Source organism: Leptonychotes weddellii, chromosome 10 (assembly GCF_054177405.1).
Source record: "Leptonychotes weddellii isolate Sample4059 chromosome 10, ASM5417740v2, whole genome shotgun sequence".
Classification (NCBI taxonomy): domain Eukaryota; kingdom Metazoa; phylum Chordata; class Mammalia; order Carnivora; family Phocidae; genus Leptonychotes; species Leptonychotes weddellii.
In genome coordinates this window covers 106253241-106269435 of record NC_138378.1, presented here as the reverse complement: position 1 = coordinate 106269435, position 16195 = coordinate 106253241, and the positions used below count along the sequence as shown (strand labels likewise).

The following is a 16195-nucleotide window of genomic DNA, read 5'->3' as shown; positions in this document are numbered from 1 at the left end:
AGCTTCTTTTGCAGATATAGACTTCTTTTTTTCTTCCTGTAGGCTATGTTTTCTCCCCCCTCCCCCTCCCCCCCGCCCCATCCAAATTAAGAGGACTAAAAAGACAGATTCTTTAGGGGGAGATGGGATTGTGGATCAGTTCTTCTATTTTCCAGACCTCTTATATGGATTGTTTTGATAAGATTAAAAATTAAGAGGCAAAAAAGTGAATTTTTTTTCCCAATCACTAGGTAAAAAGACCCCCTCCCCCCACAAAAAAGCATTAAGCTAGTTTGAAATTTCTCACTGACTAGTTGGAATAATGGTATCATTTACTGAGCACTCATACTAAGCAGTAGTCACTGTGCTAAGCACTTCATATCACATAGGACAACACTATGAGATAGATACATTTTATAGATGAGAAACAGAAGCTCAGAGAATTAAAATCAGTTGCTCAAGGTCATACAGCTATTTAGTGTTAGAGTTAGGAGCAGGAGGTTTAACTTGAAAGCCTGTATCTTATCTACTATGGTTACAGTGAAAATAAGAAATTTTTATTAACCACATATACTTTTTCTAGAATGAATATGCATTAGCGAAGAAAATAATCTAGAAGACATAAGACAGTTACTTAAATGAGACAAGTTAAATGTCTACCGTCTGGTAATAGACCGCTAAATGTCTCCCATAACCACTGCTGAATAGCTTCACAAGTAACTAAATCATTCAGCATCCTGATAGAGCTGTGAAATGACTTTTTAAGTGAATCTCTCAAAATAATACTATACATTTGCAAATGAAATATGCTGCCCTCTTAGAGTTGTATAAATACCTTATTTCTTGATGCATTCACTGCCCTATTTTTGCTCAGTTTCCTCCCCTCCTCCCCCACTTCCTCTCTGCCTTAGGATCCTTTAAGACCAGTTCAGTTCCTCCTTCTCAAAGAATACCTACAAATATGCAGTCTACCCACCAGGACTCTAATAATCAGTGGCTGTCCTCTGTCATCAGTTGCTGTGCTCTGTTGTTACAGAAGGGTACAAAGTAAAAAATGAACTCAAGAGAAAAACAGCATTTCTGATGCACCTTCATCTTTAGATCTATCCATTTACAGAGTTAATTCTAAACATTCTTATTTCTCTACTTCACACTTGGAATCCTGCCTTTAACAATTAGTACACCAAAAAAAGTCTGCTTTTCTTAGTCTTTCTTCAAAAATAGTTACTCCACAAAAAATTTTTCCATAAATAAGGTACTGGAAAGATCAGAATCAAAAAAAAAAAAAAAAAGGAAAAAAAGAGAAGCAAATGTACTGATAAATATACCACAATTTTAGTAATATAAGTTTTAGTGATATAATTTAGCGATATAATTAGTTTATTCTGAATCACTTCTGGAACTTGTTCATAAAGTGCTTTACAAGTAAATATAGTATAAAAAATGCTAGTTAGTTATCAGTGGACTAACATGTATTTTCATTCATTTACTTATACAACAAATATTTATTGAATGCCCAAATAACTTTTTTTTTCCCCCTGAACCAAGAGGAGTGATAAAGGCACAGGTGCTAAAGTTAGAAGGATCTTGGTTTGAAACCTGGCTCTTGTACTTACCAGCTCAGAGACTGAGAGTAGTCAATTAACCTCCAGGTTAGCATTTCACTCATCTATTTCATAGGAGAAAAAGTACTACTCTTATGGTCTTTGTGAGATTTAACTGATTATGCAAAACAGCATATGGCCTAGCATGTACTAAGTGCTCAATAAATTATAACCACAGTAAATATATTTTAATATTGAAGAAAGTAGTTGAAGGAGATGGCCAATAAATGTTTTTTGTCTTACTAGAAAGATGGAAATTTGTGAAACTCTGTATTAAAGATACATTAAAAATAAAAATCTTAAGGTTATGGGGAAAAAATCCACTTAAAAAAAAAGAGATGTATTAAGTATGTAGGGTGAAATGACTAAAAAATAAAGGAAGAAAAAGAGATGGATAAAGAAAATCCTGACAGCTCCTAAGCGTGGGTGATGGGTGTTGAGAGGTTCCTTATACTGTTCTTTTTTTTTTTGCAAAAATACAAATTTTTTATAACTATAATCCTAATCCCAGAACATGCCTAACACATTTCCCCATATTCAGGAACGACTGGGATTTTAGCCTTGAGATCTGCTGAGAACTGACACAGTACTTTCCTGCTCAATAATTCAGTATAGGTCAAGTTTTTTCAGACCATTCTACCTTTCATTATAAGGGTGAGCAGAGGGAATAAATGCATTAGAGCATTAAAAAATACAAACTTTTCTGCTGCTCATTAATATTACATTAAAATAGCAGCAATGCATATTTTTCCACGTCCTTGAAAAATATGAAATTGTTTTTAAATTAAGCTTTTAAAAACAACTTCCACCTTCTCCACTTCTGAATTTACAGGAGATATATGTCAATCATATCTAAATAAAGCTAGGGGGTGGGAGAGAGAAATTACTAGAGAATGTCAGGCACAGCAAGGTATGCACATCAGAGTTGCTACTACCTTTAAAATTTGAGGGACATTATTATTAATTTATGTAAAGGTTTTACATAATGTTTCCAGACTGCGTTTAGGTTTTATCACTTACAATATAGCAAACAAGTACAGGGAAAGAGGCAATTAATTTTCTTAAGAGGCTTAAGAAGCTTAACCTACAGTCTATGCCACCTAAATTAAGCTCACTAAAACACAAAATTTCAAGTCACACCTTGCCTATCTCTGGGTAAGCAAGTAAACTCTAGTAAAAACAAACTAGAGCATTTAATAAAGCGATCATTTTGTGTTAACCTTAATTCCTAAAATAAACTGGTTGGCTCTATCAAACATATTCTTAATTCATAATTAATTCAAGTCTCAAATGAAGCATACTTGCCATCGGCAATCATTCAACGACAAAGCACATGATTAATCACCCAAATACAGCATCTTTTTACAGACTGCAAAGCCATCTGCAGTTTCAGCCTCTGTTTACCCATTCACTACGCACATGCGGGCGTCTTTTAAAAAATAATAATAAGCAATAAACTTTACTCTGGCCTGAGAGATTACATCTCTCCGTGCTTCCTGTACACCCTGTAAATCAACAACGCTAAAGTCAAACGGTAACATTTCCCAACTTTGGTTTAATGCGAGCGGTGGACGCCGAGCATCCGCCCACTGGTCGCTCGTGACTCGGGGTACTTTGACGCACCGGGATGCGGCTCACCTGACATTCTGCACCATCCATTACCAAGGCAAGCCAACTAGGCGGAAAAAAAAAGGGGGTCCCCGAGCAAGCGTGCGGGTGCCCCTAAGGGCCCTCTTCTGCCGGCACAGCGAAAGCGAGGGGCCACGCCGCCCCCGGCCCTCAGCGGCGTCCGCACCTGCCAGGAGAGGCCGGGGGCTGGGGTCTGGGGGCCGGGGCTCGGCCGCACGGGAAGGGGCGGCTCGGCCCCGGCCCCTCGGCGTCCGCCCCGGCCCTGCCGCGGGGGCTGGAACCGGGGCCGGAGGTTTCCGCCCGGCGCCGCCAAGCCCGCCAGGGGCCTAGCTCCGGCTCCCGAGGGCTCGTCCGCGGCGGCCAGGGCGCGCAGCCGCCTCCCAGCCCGGCCCGCCGAGCCTCCCCGCGGCGAGCGCGGCGGCGCCCGCACCTGCCCCGCGCCGGAGCGCAGCCCCCGCCGGCCGCTTCACCCACCTGGCGCCCCCGCCGCGCTTCCCGCACGTCACAGCGCGACCCCGCGCTCCTCGGCACTGGCAGCGCGGCCGCGGGCGGACGCCGAGAGACCCTGCTCGGCCGCCGCCGCCGCCGCTCGGTTCGTCCCCAGGCCGCCGACAGCGAACCTGTTGCGCAGCCTGTCACGGCAGCTCGGGCTCCGCGGCACCGCCTCAGCCCCACAACAACATGGCGGCCGCGGCCTCCGCAGGAAGCCGGGGGGCGGGGAGGTAGGCGACGGGCCGAGCAGCTGACGGCCCGCCCGCCCGCGGCCGGCACGGACTCCCCCACCCTCGGGAACCCGAGGTTAGCCCGGGCGCGGCTCCTCACCCCCAGAATCCCGCGGCACCGGACCCCGCGGGCCTAGTGCCAGTGCTCCGCTCTCCCCTCGGGGAGGCCCTGAAGTCCCGGTCCCGGCAGCCCTTTCCTGGAGCAGCGACGGCCCACCTGGCTCCTCCTCCCCGAGGTGACATGTTGAGGTTGGGTGGTGCGTTTCCTGCCACTGCAGAACCCCCAAAGTTTCGGGGAAGGCCTAGCCGTGTCGGACACATGCCTGTTGCACCCCACATGGGGCTCTCTCCGGAGCCTTCTCTCTCTCTCTCTCAGGTTAATTCGCTGAGGTGAGAGCTGGGATTCTCCTGGAAAGGGGATCTGAGGCAGGAGAAGGAGGTCGTTCTCACCCTTGTTTATGGGTCTGGTACAGTCCCCAGAAAGACTAACCATACCTAAGGGTCATCCACTCAGTATTCCTCACTCTCCTCTCTACCACATAAAAAAGGCCAACAAGGTGGGGACCTCCCCACCCGCCTCCACCTGGGAGAGCAACTACTCCATAAACTCATGAGCAATAAGACGTTGATCTCTCCCCAAGTTCCGCCACCTGGTCTGCAGAAGCTGAACATTCTTCCCCACCCTATAGCCACCTGGCAAGATCAGAGTATCTCTTTTTTCTCAACACTTCCTGCTCCTGGTCTCCGCACAAAACACCGGACTTCAACTCAAGTTACCACCTTATACCCTTTGCCCTTGACACAGCACTCGTTCTAGAGAAAGGATTTCTGTTACTTGGGGTTGGAGGCAGAGTCATGGTTCCTTCTGAGTATAACAAAATGGGGTTACAAGACCCAATATTTCTGTTGGCTTTTAGAGGCAGAGTGGGGGCTAGTCCCATGAACAAAACTCATAGCCCCCTGACTTATGTTGGTAAAGGAGAAATCTGTGCAGATCAAATGATCCCATGGCTTCCTTACTTACCTTAGGGCAGGAGAAGTTAGCAAGGCTGGCTCCAGAGGGATGGGTCCAAAGCTTAGGCCTATCTGAACTGGCCAGCCAACTCATGTGAGGAACTTAGCAAATATCAATGATGATAAACAAGCTTTTCCCGCTCTCACACTCAGTGTTTTTCCTAACTCTTCGATTAGGACCTGACCAAGACCTGACAGACAGGTTCTGTGCTTCAGTGACACAGTGAGGCCAGACTCCTTTGTGTTAGTCTAGGAAGTCCCTTATCTACTGGGGTTAATCTAACCCTTGTCTCCTGGGGACCAATCAATCTGCAAACAAACCACCCAACCTAAGAACAGCACTCTTGACCGCATGGTCTCATTCCCATGGCAGACATCACCAATTAATTGTGGTACTTCCTTTCAAAGCCCATATTCAAGCCCCTTTCTAAGCCTCTGAATCCTTCTCAGCATAATGCTCCAGAGACTTGGTCTAGGGCAAAACCTGTTTTTTTATTCCTGACAGACAAATAGCTAGTCTCCATTTCCCTCTCACCATTTGGTTAATGGCATTTGTGTTTCTGGGTTCTGGACCTGGTAAAATTCACCCTGAGTCCCCTTTCTTTCTGAAGGAGGTGCCAAATCCAAGGCAGGACAAAAATTAAGTTTGTTAAAAGGAGTATTTATAAACAAAAAGAGGAAAAAAAAAAAACCATTTTTAAACATCTCCCTAAAATAAACCAAAAATTTAGCAACCTTTCATGGAAATTGGCATCCTGTATACAACTGGGAGCCTATAGTATCCCAGCTGCTAAAACATTATATCTCAGGGTTCCATAAGGAACTTTGAGGCCAGTTTGTCCACCCTATCCTACTCACTCAGTATTTATGATTTACATAGATGATACAAACAAACACCATCCTACTTCTTTGATGTCTTCTTCTATTCACAGAGCATACCTTGGAACTGTATCTGTAATTTCTCTCCTTGGTATTTCCCAAATCCCACTACCTCTTATTTACCTCCAACACCAACTGGTGATCAGATACTTGAAGGAACTAAGTCCTACCTAAGACATAGAGACTTTCCTGTCAAATCTAAAGAAGATTATGAGTTATTGTAGGGTCAGAAGGCATACAGGTCAGGGAAGGGAGTAGGTAGATTACATTTTTCTTCCCCAGGTTCTGCCACAATTTAGGATAGATTCTGAGGCCTATTCCTAGTAACCTAGCTTTTCCCAGGGGAGCATTTAATCTCAATCTGTTTTCCTTACCTGCACTGATTCTCCCCACCCCAACCATATATATGTTATGTTATATCAATTTCTCTTTCTGTTAGATTTCAAGGATTCCATCCTTAACCCCATTCCTACCCAGTCTACCCTCAAAACAAACACACAGTTGTGGGAAGAGGCTGGAATAGAGAAAAGATGCAATTCCAGACTCTAAGCATCCCATCAGGTAAATATATTATCTATCCTATAGAAAAGGAAGGCTGTGAGAAACTGGAGCTCATATGCAATGCCTCTACTAATAAATTTCCAAGACAATGTGATAAACAAATAATTTAAAACTTCTTTTATTGTTTCTTGTCGTGCAGGTGTGTTGGCTACAAGTCCTCTTAGTTTTATCTGAAAATGTTATTTTATTTTCATACTTGAATTACATATCCCCTGCATATAGAATTCTGGATTGACAGAGTTTTCTTCTTTTGGCATTTCAAAGATGTTTTCCCATTGTCTTCTGGCCTTCATGGTTTCCACTGAAAAAGTCAGCTGTTGACCAGATCATTTTCTCCTCTATGTAATATGTCATTTTCTCTTGCTGCTTTCAAGATTTGCTTTTTATCCTTGGCTTTCAATAATTTGACTCTGATGTGCACCAGTGTGTCTTTTTTGGTGTTTATTCTGTGTGGCATGTATTTACAATCTTGTATCTGCAAATTTCTGTCTTTCATCAAATTAAGAAAAATCTTAGATATTATTTCTTCAAATACATTTTTCTGCCCCATTCTCTCTCTTATCTCCTTCTGGCATTCCAGTTACACGCATATTTTATTGTTTGGTATTATCTGGTGTTCATATAGAGAAAGCAGTGTTGAACCACCATTGAACGCCAGAAAAACCTGGCTCTACCCTTCTGATCCTCAGGGCATCTGAAGATAGGAATAGTGAGCAGTGGGAATCTAAAGCTGTTCTCCTTTTACCTTCTATATTTGGTAGGAGTTAATATGCCTCTATTGTTAGCAACTGTGCTTTTTAGCCAGGGAGTCTCTTTTATTCTGTAGGGAAAAAAAAAAAAAACCCTCACAATATCTCTATACCACTCCTAAACACACACACACACACACACACACACACACACACACACAGAGTCAGAATTATTCTATTCCTTCTGAGAAATAGATGGAAAGTGAGGTTGGTCCTTTTTTAGTTTCTTTTTTTCTTTCAAAACTCACACAGAAGAATAGATGTGCTGACAGTCATTCTTTGTGCAGAAAGAACTAAAGTTAAAGTCAATCTGGGAAACCAAGCTGAGACTGCCCTAGTATTTGACCATAAAAGCAAATGAAAAGCAGGTCAGGGATAGGGGAAGTCAGGGTCCAGGAAAAGGCCTAGGGCTCCATCTGGTATGTATTTGCTGATTCATTAATTTGATATTTGTTTTCATTCAGCAAATAGTTATTAACAACCTATTACGTTTTAGCTACTGGAAACAAGGAGTTAGCGAGGAATTAGCACTAGTGGAAGCAGCTGAGACCCAGTTCAGAGACGTGGTTAATGGGCCTAATTAGTTCCTTCACCCTGTCACCAGCTTCGTAACCTCCTGCATCCTATTCTGGAGCCCTGGCACAGAGAAGAAATGAAAAAGCAGCGATTTAAGGGGGAAAAGGAGGGAAGGATAATTCCTGAGCACACCGGAAGGAGTATTCTCATTATTGGACCACTTGTGTCATGCAAAACTTGAGGCTCTGGCTTAAAGCCTGATGGTACTAGAAGAGGTAGTACCAGGCATATTAGAGGGGAAGTTAGCCCAGACTTGGGACTGGGCCAGCACAGCAAGGTGGAGCCAAGGGCCAGACTGGGGCAAGGCCCTGCAGCTCTGGACAGGACGTGCCCATTCATGACTGAAGCACCAGGGGCTTCCAGGCTGGCAGGTGTAGCTCAGCGAAAGGGAATCCAGCCCCTATTCAGGAGTCAGACGTGCTTCCTGTCTGTCGTATTTGCCCACCTGTCCCTTCAGTTCGTTGCTGCCATCTCCAGCACAAACTTGGAGTGATTCCAGTTCCCTTTTTGTGATAACCTAACTAATATTTATGTGGCATTTTGCACTTGACAGAGCAATTTTGTTATTCCATTTATAATCCCCACAACAATCCTGGGAAGCAGGGTAAAGATCTGTTTGTGATCATCTAACCTTGGTCGCTATGAAAGGAAAGAGGTAAAATCAGGCCTCAGTCTTGTGTGGGTAGTTTTCCCATGCCTGGTTGTTGCGGCTTTCTTTCCCCCCTTTAAATAGAGAAACACAGGCTATGCTATTCTGGGTTCAGATAGCAGCAATGTTTTAGTTTAAAATACACAATGGATCAGATCATTTTGTACTGCTTGGCCCCATCTAGCTGGACAAACATTTTTATTTCTAGAATTACCATTTTCTTCTTCCTAAGGAAGATAATATCCTAAGCCAGTGAAATATAAGAAAGATAACTGGCCCCAACCCCCCGTCCCAGGAGAGAGAGATGGTGCTGCTGTTTGCTGTGGTGCCAGAGCACCAGAGGGGGGAAGACCCCAGGCGAATGGGAGGCCACGTTTTGCTTGTTTAGATGATACGCTTAAAACTTGCCCTGTCTTGACTTCCCACAAGAGCAAGGTGAACATCTAAAGATTAGAGCAATGAAATCACTGCCCAAAATGGGGTCAGCAACGTCAGCTTGGTCACCATCCTCATCCACCCTAGGGAAGAATGACCAGACCAGGAGAATTCTCTGCCTTGGGACTCAGATGGAAATTAGGGTTGGGTGCTTGGTGCTATTTGCCATTTCTCTCTCTCTTTCTTTCTTTTCCTTTCTTTCTTTCTTCTTTCTTTTCCTTTTGTGTTACATATATCCAATAAATGGGCCTTTTTCTTTTTTCAAGTACCTGTGTTTTAAAAGTGTTTAATTCACGGATGCCTGGGTGGCTCAGTCAGCTGGGCATCTGCCTTCAGCTCAGGTCATGATCCCAGGATCCTGGGATCTAGTCCTGCATCTGGCTCCTTGCTCAGTGGGGAGCCTGCTTCTCCCTCTACCTGCCATTCCCCCTGCTTCTTCTCTCTCTCTCTGGCAAATACACAAAGTCTTTTTTAAAAAGTGTTTAATTCAGTAGAACCACATAGGAGGGCAAGAAAGAACAAAATAGGCTTGCTTGCAAATTAATTGAACCTTAGAAGCCATTCTTCAACAGGTGGATGTTTTTGCCTTTTTAAATAAATGAACAAGTTTGAGTGTCCAAAAAAAGTACAGCATTTGAACAAAGCCACTCAGCCATAAAAGCTGAGAATTTTTTTTTTTAAAGATTTTATTTATTTATTTGACAGAGAGATAGAAGAGCACAAGCAGAGGGAGTGGCAGAGGGAGAGGGAGAAGCAGGCTCTGCACTGAGCAGGGAACCCGATGTGGGACTTGATCCCAGGACCCTGAGATCAGGACCTGAGCCGAAGGCAGACGCTTAACCATCTGAGCCACCCAGGCGCCCAAAGCTGAGAATTTTTAACAATCACCACCACCATTGTTTGCTGAGTGTGCCAGGCACATATACATATAGATATACATATAGTCTCTAATGAAAGATAACAGTGCATGGCAGGTATTATAAACCTCACTTCACAGGTGAAGAAACTGTAGTTGAGAGAAATTAGACCATTTCTCCATAATCATATTTAGGAAGTAGAAGAGCTAGAATTTGAATCCTTATTTTTATGACCCTCAAGATCATTCTCTTTCTACTCTACAATACTTCTTCTCACTATATTACAGCATCAGTAATTTCTCTATCTGCGTATTAAATATGCATGAGTAAGAACTTCCAAAATAATTTATCTTGGAAGAACAGTTCCCCGAAATATGAAGATGCAAATAAATAGTAGGTCAAGTTCTGCTCTGCAGACACACCGTGTGATGCTCCCGGAGCTATGATTTCTCCCCCTGCAGTCCAAACTTCATGTCAAGTGCACTCCTGTTCTCTGTGTTGGTTGTGGATTTCCAGGGTGTGACTTATATGGTCTTATTCCTTGTTCTCCTTTGGGTCTCTCATGTAAAACATAACTCTTTAGAATAAAGAGAATCCACCTGATCATTTGAAGAGGAGTAGCTGCAGTGGCCTTAAAGATGTATGCTCAGAGGATGCTGGGTGGCTCAGCCTCAGCTCAGGTCATGATCCCGGAGTCTCAGAATCGAGTCCCGCATCGGGCTCCCGGCTTGGCGGCAAGTCTGCTTCTCCCTCTGACCGTTTCCCCTCTCATGCAGGTGCTCTCTCTCTCTCTCTCTCTCTCAAATAAATAAATAAAATCTTAAAAAAAAAAAGATGTATGCTCAGTCTGGCCAGAGTGAGCCATATTGACTAATTAAATGAACATCTTGCCATTCGTGACCACCCATATTGACTCCAGGTAATTCAGTAAGGTCGGATTATTTGAAATACTTAGAAAAGCTTCATTACATTCGAAATAGGCAATTGAAGGAAAATAAAACCTGAATGTCTGTGTCTGATTTTCAATTCTGTGAAATGATTTTATCTGACTACAGAACATTTGTTTTCTTCTTTATTGAGGTATAATTTGCATATGGTAAAGTACACACATCATAAATTTGCCGGCTCCTAGACTTTATGTAAGTGAAATACAATATGTATCTATCTGTGTCTGGATTCTTTTGCCCAATGTTGTAGACAGACCATTTTGAAGCAACAGATTTTTTACCCCACTTTGAAATTCTTCCTACAATTTATGCATTTGTAAGATGAGAAATTTAAAAAGATTTCAGAGTAGGTCATCTTTAAGAGGTTGCCTATTATCTTATTTTCATCAAGAAGTAATTAATGAAAATCTTTGTGTAAATGTTATGCATCCATTTATCTGTCCATCTCATTTTTTTCTAAAAAATAATTTCAAGTTCTTTCTGTTACAGCATTAAGAATTTTCAATTCTGTGTTCTGGAAAATGCCAGCATCGTTTTGGTATATAAGAAAGTTGTTGACCAACCTCCCCATATCCAGCAATGTTTTTATTTTCTAAAATTCACTTTTTTCTTCAGGGAAAAAAGGGGCTGTTTTATTCCTTTTTATTTTCCAAACATTTCAATAATTCTAAATAAGTTCAGAATTACACGTAGATTCTAAATAATGCAGCTGCATCACAATGAAAAATCAAACCTCTTTCACTTTCCTCCTAGGATTTGTGCATTTAGATACATACTCATTATTTGACTATATTCATCATGTAATATAATTTTCAGCTTTTCCTCACTTAATGTAAAGTCATAAATACTTTTCCATAATAGCATGCTTTCTATATTTTTCATATTTACCTTTAAAACCCGCATACTATCTGTTGAATGAAGTACCATAATTAATGATTCTCCTGTTATTGACTGATTTTAATTTTTTGTTATTATAAATTACATTTCCTTTCTAAACACCTAAACATACATAAAAAACATTTCACAATAAATGTTTCCATAGATACCATTTTTTTTCTTTTGGCATTCATCCTTATAATTAATTCTCAGAACTGTAATTACTGCATAAAAATAATTATTGATAGTTTCCATAAAAATATATTAATTTACTCTGTCATAGCAGCATAGGAGTATACCAATTCTACTATACCCTCCTCAAAATATTACATCTACATTTAAAAATTTTAATTACTAGGCAAAATAATTTTTCAATTTAAATTGTTTTCCTTAGATCATTACAATATAAGATGATGATCAACACTTTAGTACTTTTGTTAGTTAATAAAAGCAATAAAATTACTTTTGAGTAATAAAATTAATTTTTCTTCTGCAAATTCTTCACATTCTCTGTTCATTTACGTATTATGGTATTCCGATTTTACCAATTCTTTTTAAAAATTGAGATATAAAGGGTATATAATATAATATTAGTTTCAGTTGTACAATATAATTATTTGACATTTGTATGTGTTACCAAATGATCACCACAATAAGTCTAGTTAACATCTGTCACCATACATAATTACAAATTTTTTTTCTTGTGATAAGAACAAAGATTTCTCTCTTAACAACTTTCAAATATGTAATAGAGTATTATTAACATAGTCATCATGCTGTCCATTACAGTCCTATTATTTATCTTATAACTGGTAGTTTGTACCCCCTTCACCCATTTCACCCACTCCCCCCTCCACCCCATACTTCTGGCAACCATAAATAATCTGTTCTCTGTATCTATGAGTTTGTTTTTTGTTTTTTAGATTCCATATATGACTGAGATCATATGGTATTTATCTTTCTCTGTCTGACTTATTTCACTTAGCATAATGACCTCAAGGTCCACCCATGCTGTCACAAGTGGCAAGATTTCGTTCTTTTTATAGCTAAATAATATTCCATTGTATGTATATTGCATTTTTTTTTATCCATTCATCCATTGATGGACGCTTTGGTTGTTTATCTTGGCAATTATAAATTATGCTGCAATGAACATGGGGGGTGATATATCCTTTTGAGTTAATATTTTCATTTTTTATGGATAAATATCCAGAAGTAGAATTGCTGGATCATATGGCAGTTCTCTTTTTAAATTTGTGAGGAAACTCCATTCTATTTTCAATAGTGGCCACACCGGTTTGCATTGCACTGACAATGTGGGAAGATTCCCTTCTCTCTACATCCTCACCAGTACTGGTCATTTCTTGTCTTTTTTAATAACTCCCATTTTAACAGATGGGAGGTGGTATCTCATTTGTTTGCATTTCCCTGATGATCTTTTCATATACCTGTTGGCTGTCTGTATGTCTTCTTTGGAAAAATGTCTATTCAGATCCTCTGCTCATTTTTTAATTGGACTTTTTTGGCATTGAGTTATATGAATTCTTCATATATTTTGGATATTAACTCCGAATTAGACATATAATTTGTGAATTTTCCTCATTCAGTAGGTTGGGTTTTCATTTTGTTGTTGGTTTCCTTTGCTGTGTAGAAGCTTTTTAGTTTGAAGCTTGTTTATTTTTGCTTTTGTTCCTTTTGCTTTTGGTGTCAAATGCAAAAAATCATCACCAAGAACAATGTCAAGCTTATTGCCTATGTTTTCTTCTTGGAGTTTAGGCCTTACATTCAAGTCTTTAATCCATTTTAAGTTAATTTTTTTTTTAATTTAAAGATTTTATTTATTTATGTGAGAGAGAGAGTGAGAGAGAGAGTACACAAGAAAGGAGAGAGGGAGAAAGAGAAGCAGACTCCCCACTGAACAGGGAGCCTGATGCGGGGCTTGATCCCAGGACTCAAAGGCAGATGCTTAACCAACTGAGCCACCCAGGTGCCCGCATTTTAAGTTAATTTTTTGTTTATGGTGTAAAAGAGTGATCCAGTTTTACTCTTTTGTATGTAGCTGTCCAGTTTTCCCAGCACCATTGATTGAAGAGATTGTCCTTTCCCCATTGTATATTCTTGGTTCCTTTGTCATTAAATTAATTGACCATATATGTGTGGGTTTGTTTCAGGTCTTTCTGTTATGTTCCATTGATCTATATGCCTATTTTTTTTAAAGATTATTTATTTATTTATTTGAGAGAGAGAGAATGAGATAGAGAGCACGAGAGGGAAAAGGGTCAGAGGGAGAAGCAGACTCCCTGCTGAGCAGGGAGCCCGATGTGGGACTCAATCCCGGGACTCCAGGATTATGACCTGAGCCGAAGGCAGTCGCCCAACCAACTGAGCCACCCAGGCACCCCTATATGCCTATTTTTATGCCAGTACAATATTGTTTTGATTACTATAGCTTTGTAGTATAGTTTGAATTCAGGCAGTGTGATGCCTCCAGTTTTGTTCTTTCTTAAGATTGGTTTGGCTATTGGGGGTTTTTATGTTTTGGGGTTCCATACAAATTTGAGGATTATTTGTTTTATTTCTGTGGAAAATGCCATGGGAATTTTGATAAGGATTGCATTGAAATTGTAGATAGGTTTGGGTAGTATGGACATTTTAATAATATTAATTCTTTCAATCCATGAGGATAGAATATCTTTCCATTTGGGGCGCCTGGGTGGCTTAGTTGGTTAAGTGACTGCCTTCGGCTCAGGTCATGATCCTGGAGTCCCGGGATTGAGTCCCGCATCGGGCTCCCTGCTCGGCAGGGAGTCTGCTTCTCCCTCTGACCCTCCTCCCTCTCATGCTCTCTGTCTCTCATTCTCTGTCTCAAATAAATAAATAAAATCGTAAAAAAAAAAAAAGAATATCTTTCCATTTATTTGTGTCTTCTTCAATTTCTTCCTTCAGTGTCATACTTTTCAGTGTACAGGTTTTTCACCTCCTTGGTAGAGTTTATTCCTAGGTATTTTATTCATTTTTGATGCAATTGTAAATGGGATCTTTTTCTTAATTTCTCTTTCTGATAGTTCATTATTAGTATATATAAGCACAGCAGATTTTTGTATATTGATTTTGTATCCTGCAACCTTACTGAATTCATTTATTCTAAAAGGTTTTTTTTTAGTGGAGTCTCTATGATTTCGTATATATAATATCATGTCATCTGCAAATAGTCGCAGTTTTTTTTTATTTTTTTAAGTTTATTTATTTTTTTTAGTAATCTCTATACCCAATGTGGGGCTTGAACTCATGACCCCGAGATCAAGAGTTGCATGCTCCTCCAACTAAGCCAGCCAGGTGCCCCAACAGTGACAGGTTTACTTCTTCCTTTCCAGTTTGGATGCCTTTCATTTCTAATTGCTCTGGCCAGGACTTCCAATATTATGTTGAATAAAAGTGGTGAGAATAAGCATCCTTGTCTTGTTCCTGAGACAATGTTGCTGTGGGTTTGTCGTATGTAGCCTTTATTATGTTGAGGTACATTCCCTCTATGCCCACCTTGTTGAGAGTTTTTATCATACATGGATGTTGAATTTTGTCAAATGCTTCTTCTGCATCTGTTGAGATGATCATATGATTTTTATCTTTCATTTTGCTAATGTGGCACATCATATTGATTGATTTGTGGATGATGAGCCATCCTTGCATCTCTGGAGTAAATCCCAACTGATCATGGTATATGATCCTTTTAATGTATTATTGAATTTGGTTTGCTAGTATTTTGTTCAGGATTTTTGTATCTATGTTCAATATATTGGCCTGTAATTTTCTTTTCCTGTAGTGTCCTTGTGATGTTTTGGTATTAAGGTAATGCCGGCCTTGTAAAATGATTGGAAGTGTTCCCTCTTCTCATATTTTTTTGGAAGAGTTTGAGAAGGATTGGCATTAATTCTTCTTTAAAGGTATGGTAGAAGTCACCAGTGAAGCCATCTGATCCTGGACTCCAGTTTGTTGGGAGTTTTTTGTCTACTGATCCAATCTCCTTCCTAATAATCAGTCTGTTCAGATTTTCTATTCCTTCATAATTCAGTCTTGGTAGGTTGTAACTTTCTAGGATTTATCCATTTCTTCTACGTTGCCAAATTTGTTGGCATATTATTGTTGTTAGTAGTCTCATGATCCTTTGTATTTCTGTGCTATCAGTTGTAATGTCTCTTCTTTCATTTCTGATTTTATTTATTTCATTTCTGAATTTATTTATTTGAGCCTTCCTCTTTTCTTGGTGAGTCTAGCTAAAGATTTTTTCCATTTTGTTTATCTTTTCAAAGAACCAGCTCTTAGTTTCATTTACCTTTTCTATTGCTTTTTTAGTCTCTATTTCATTTATTTCTGCCCTGTTCTTTGTTATTTCCCACCTTCTACTAACTTCAGGCTTCATGTATTCTTCTTTTTCTAGTTCTTTGAGGTGTAAATGTCATAGGTCTAGCCACATAAAAGAAGGTTGAATCCCTCCGTTCCAATTCCAAATTTTTTGGGATGAGACTTTGAGCCGTCCAAGTTGGGGCAGGTGCCCACTTCTGGTCCAATCAACTGCAGTCAGGGTGGTGGAATCAAGCTGTATAAACACATATGACTCAATCTAGTCTTGTGATTTTGGAATTTTAATGTCTGGAGGACAAGGGGAAAGGAGGAACAATATGAATTGGACAGATACCACAAAAGATTTCTCCTGTAATATT

General features: G+C 40.3%; 1 protein-coding gene and 1 long non-coding RNA gene across 8 annotated transcripts in view; one reads left to right on the top strand and one right to left on the bottom strand.

Moving 5' to 3' along the window:
• ITSN2 (intersectin 2) overlaps positions 1–4172 on the bottom strand; it is a 139531-nt gene extending 135359 nt beyond the window's left edge. For 2 of the 7 annotated variants that reach the window (XM_081832144.1, XM_081832147.1), the window contains exon 1: positions 4035–4159. The gene's annotated coding sequence lies outside the window, so the exon portion shown is untranslated. Of the gene's footprint in view, positions 1–3221; positions 3328–3686; positions 3843–4034 lie in introns of those variants that run through there. The other 5 variants (XM_081832149.1, XM_081832143.1, XM_081832146.1 and 2 more) reach the window with 5 other exon arrangements.
• Positions 3903–16195, top strand: part of LOC145723674 (uncharacterized) — a 43424-nt gene continuing 31131 nt past the window's right edge. The window contains exons 1-2 of the long non-coding RNA XR_014148924.1: positions 3903–4010; positions 6267–6388. This is a non-coding gene — a long non-coding RNA (uncharacterized LOC145723674). The remainder of the gene's footprint in view (positions 4011–6266; positions 6389–16195) is intronic.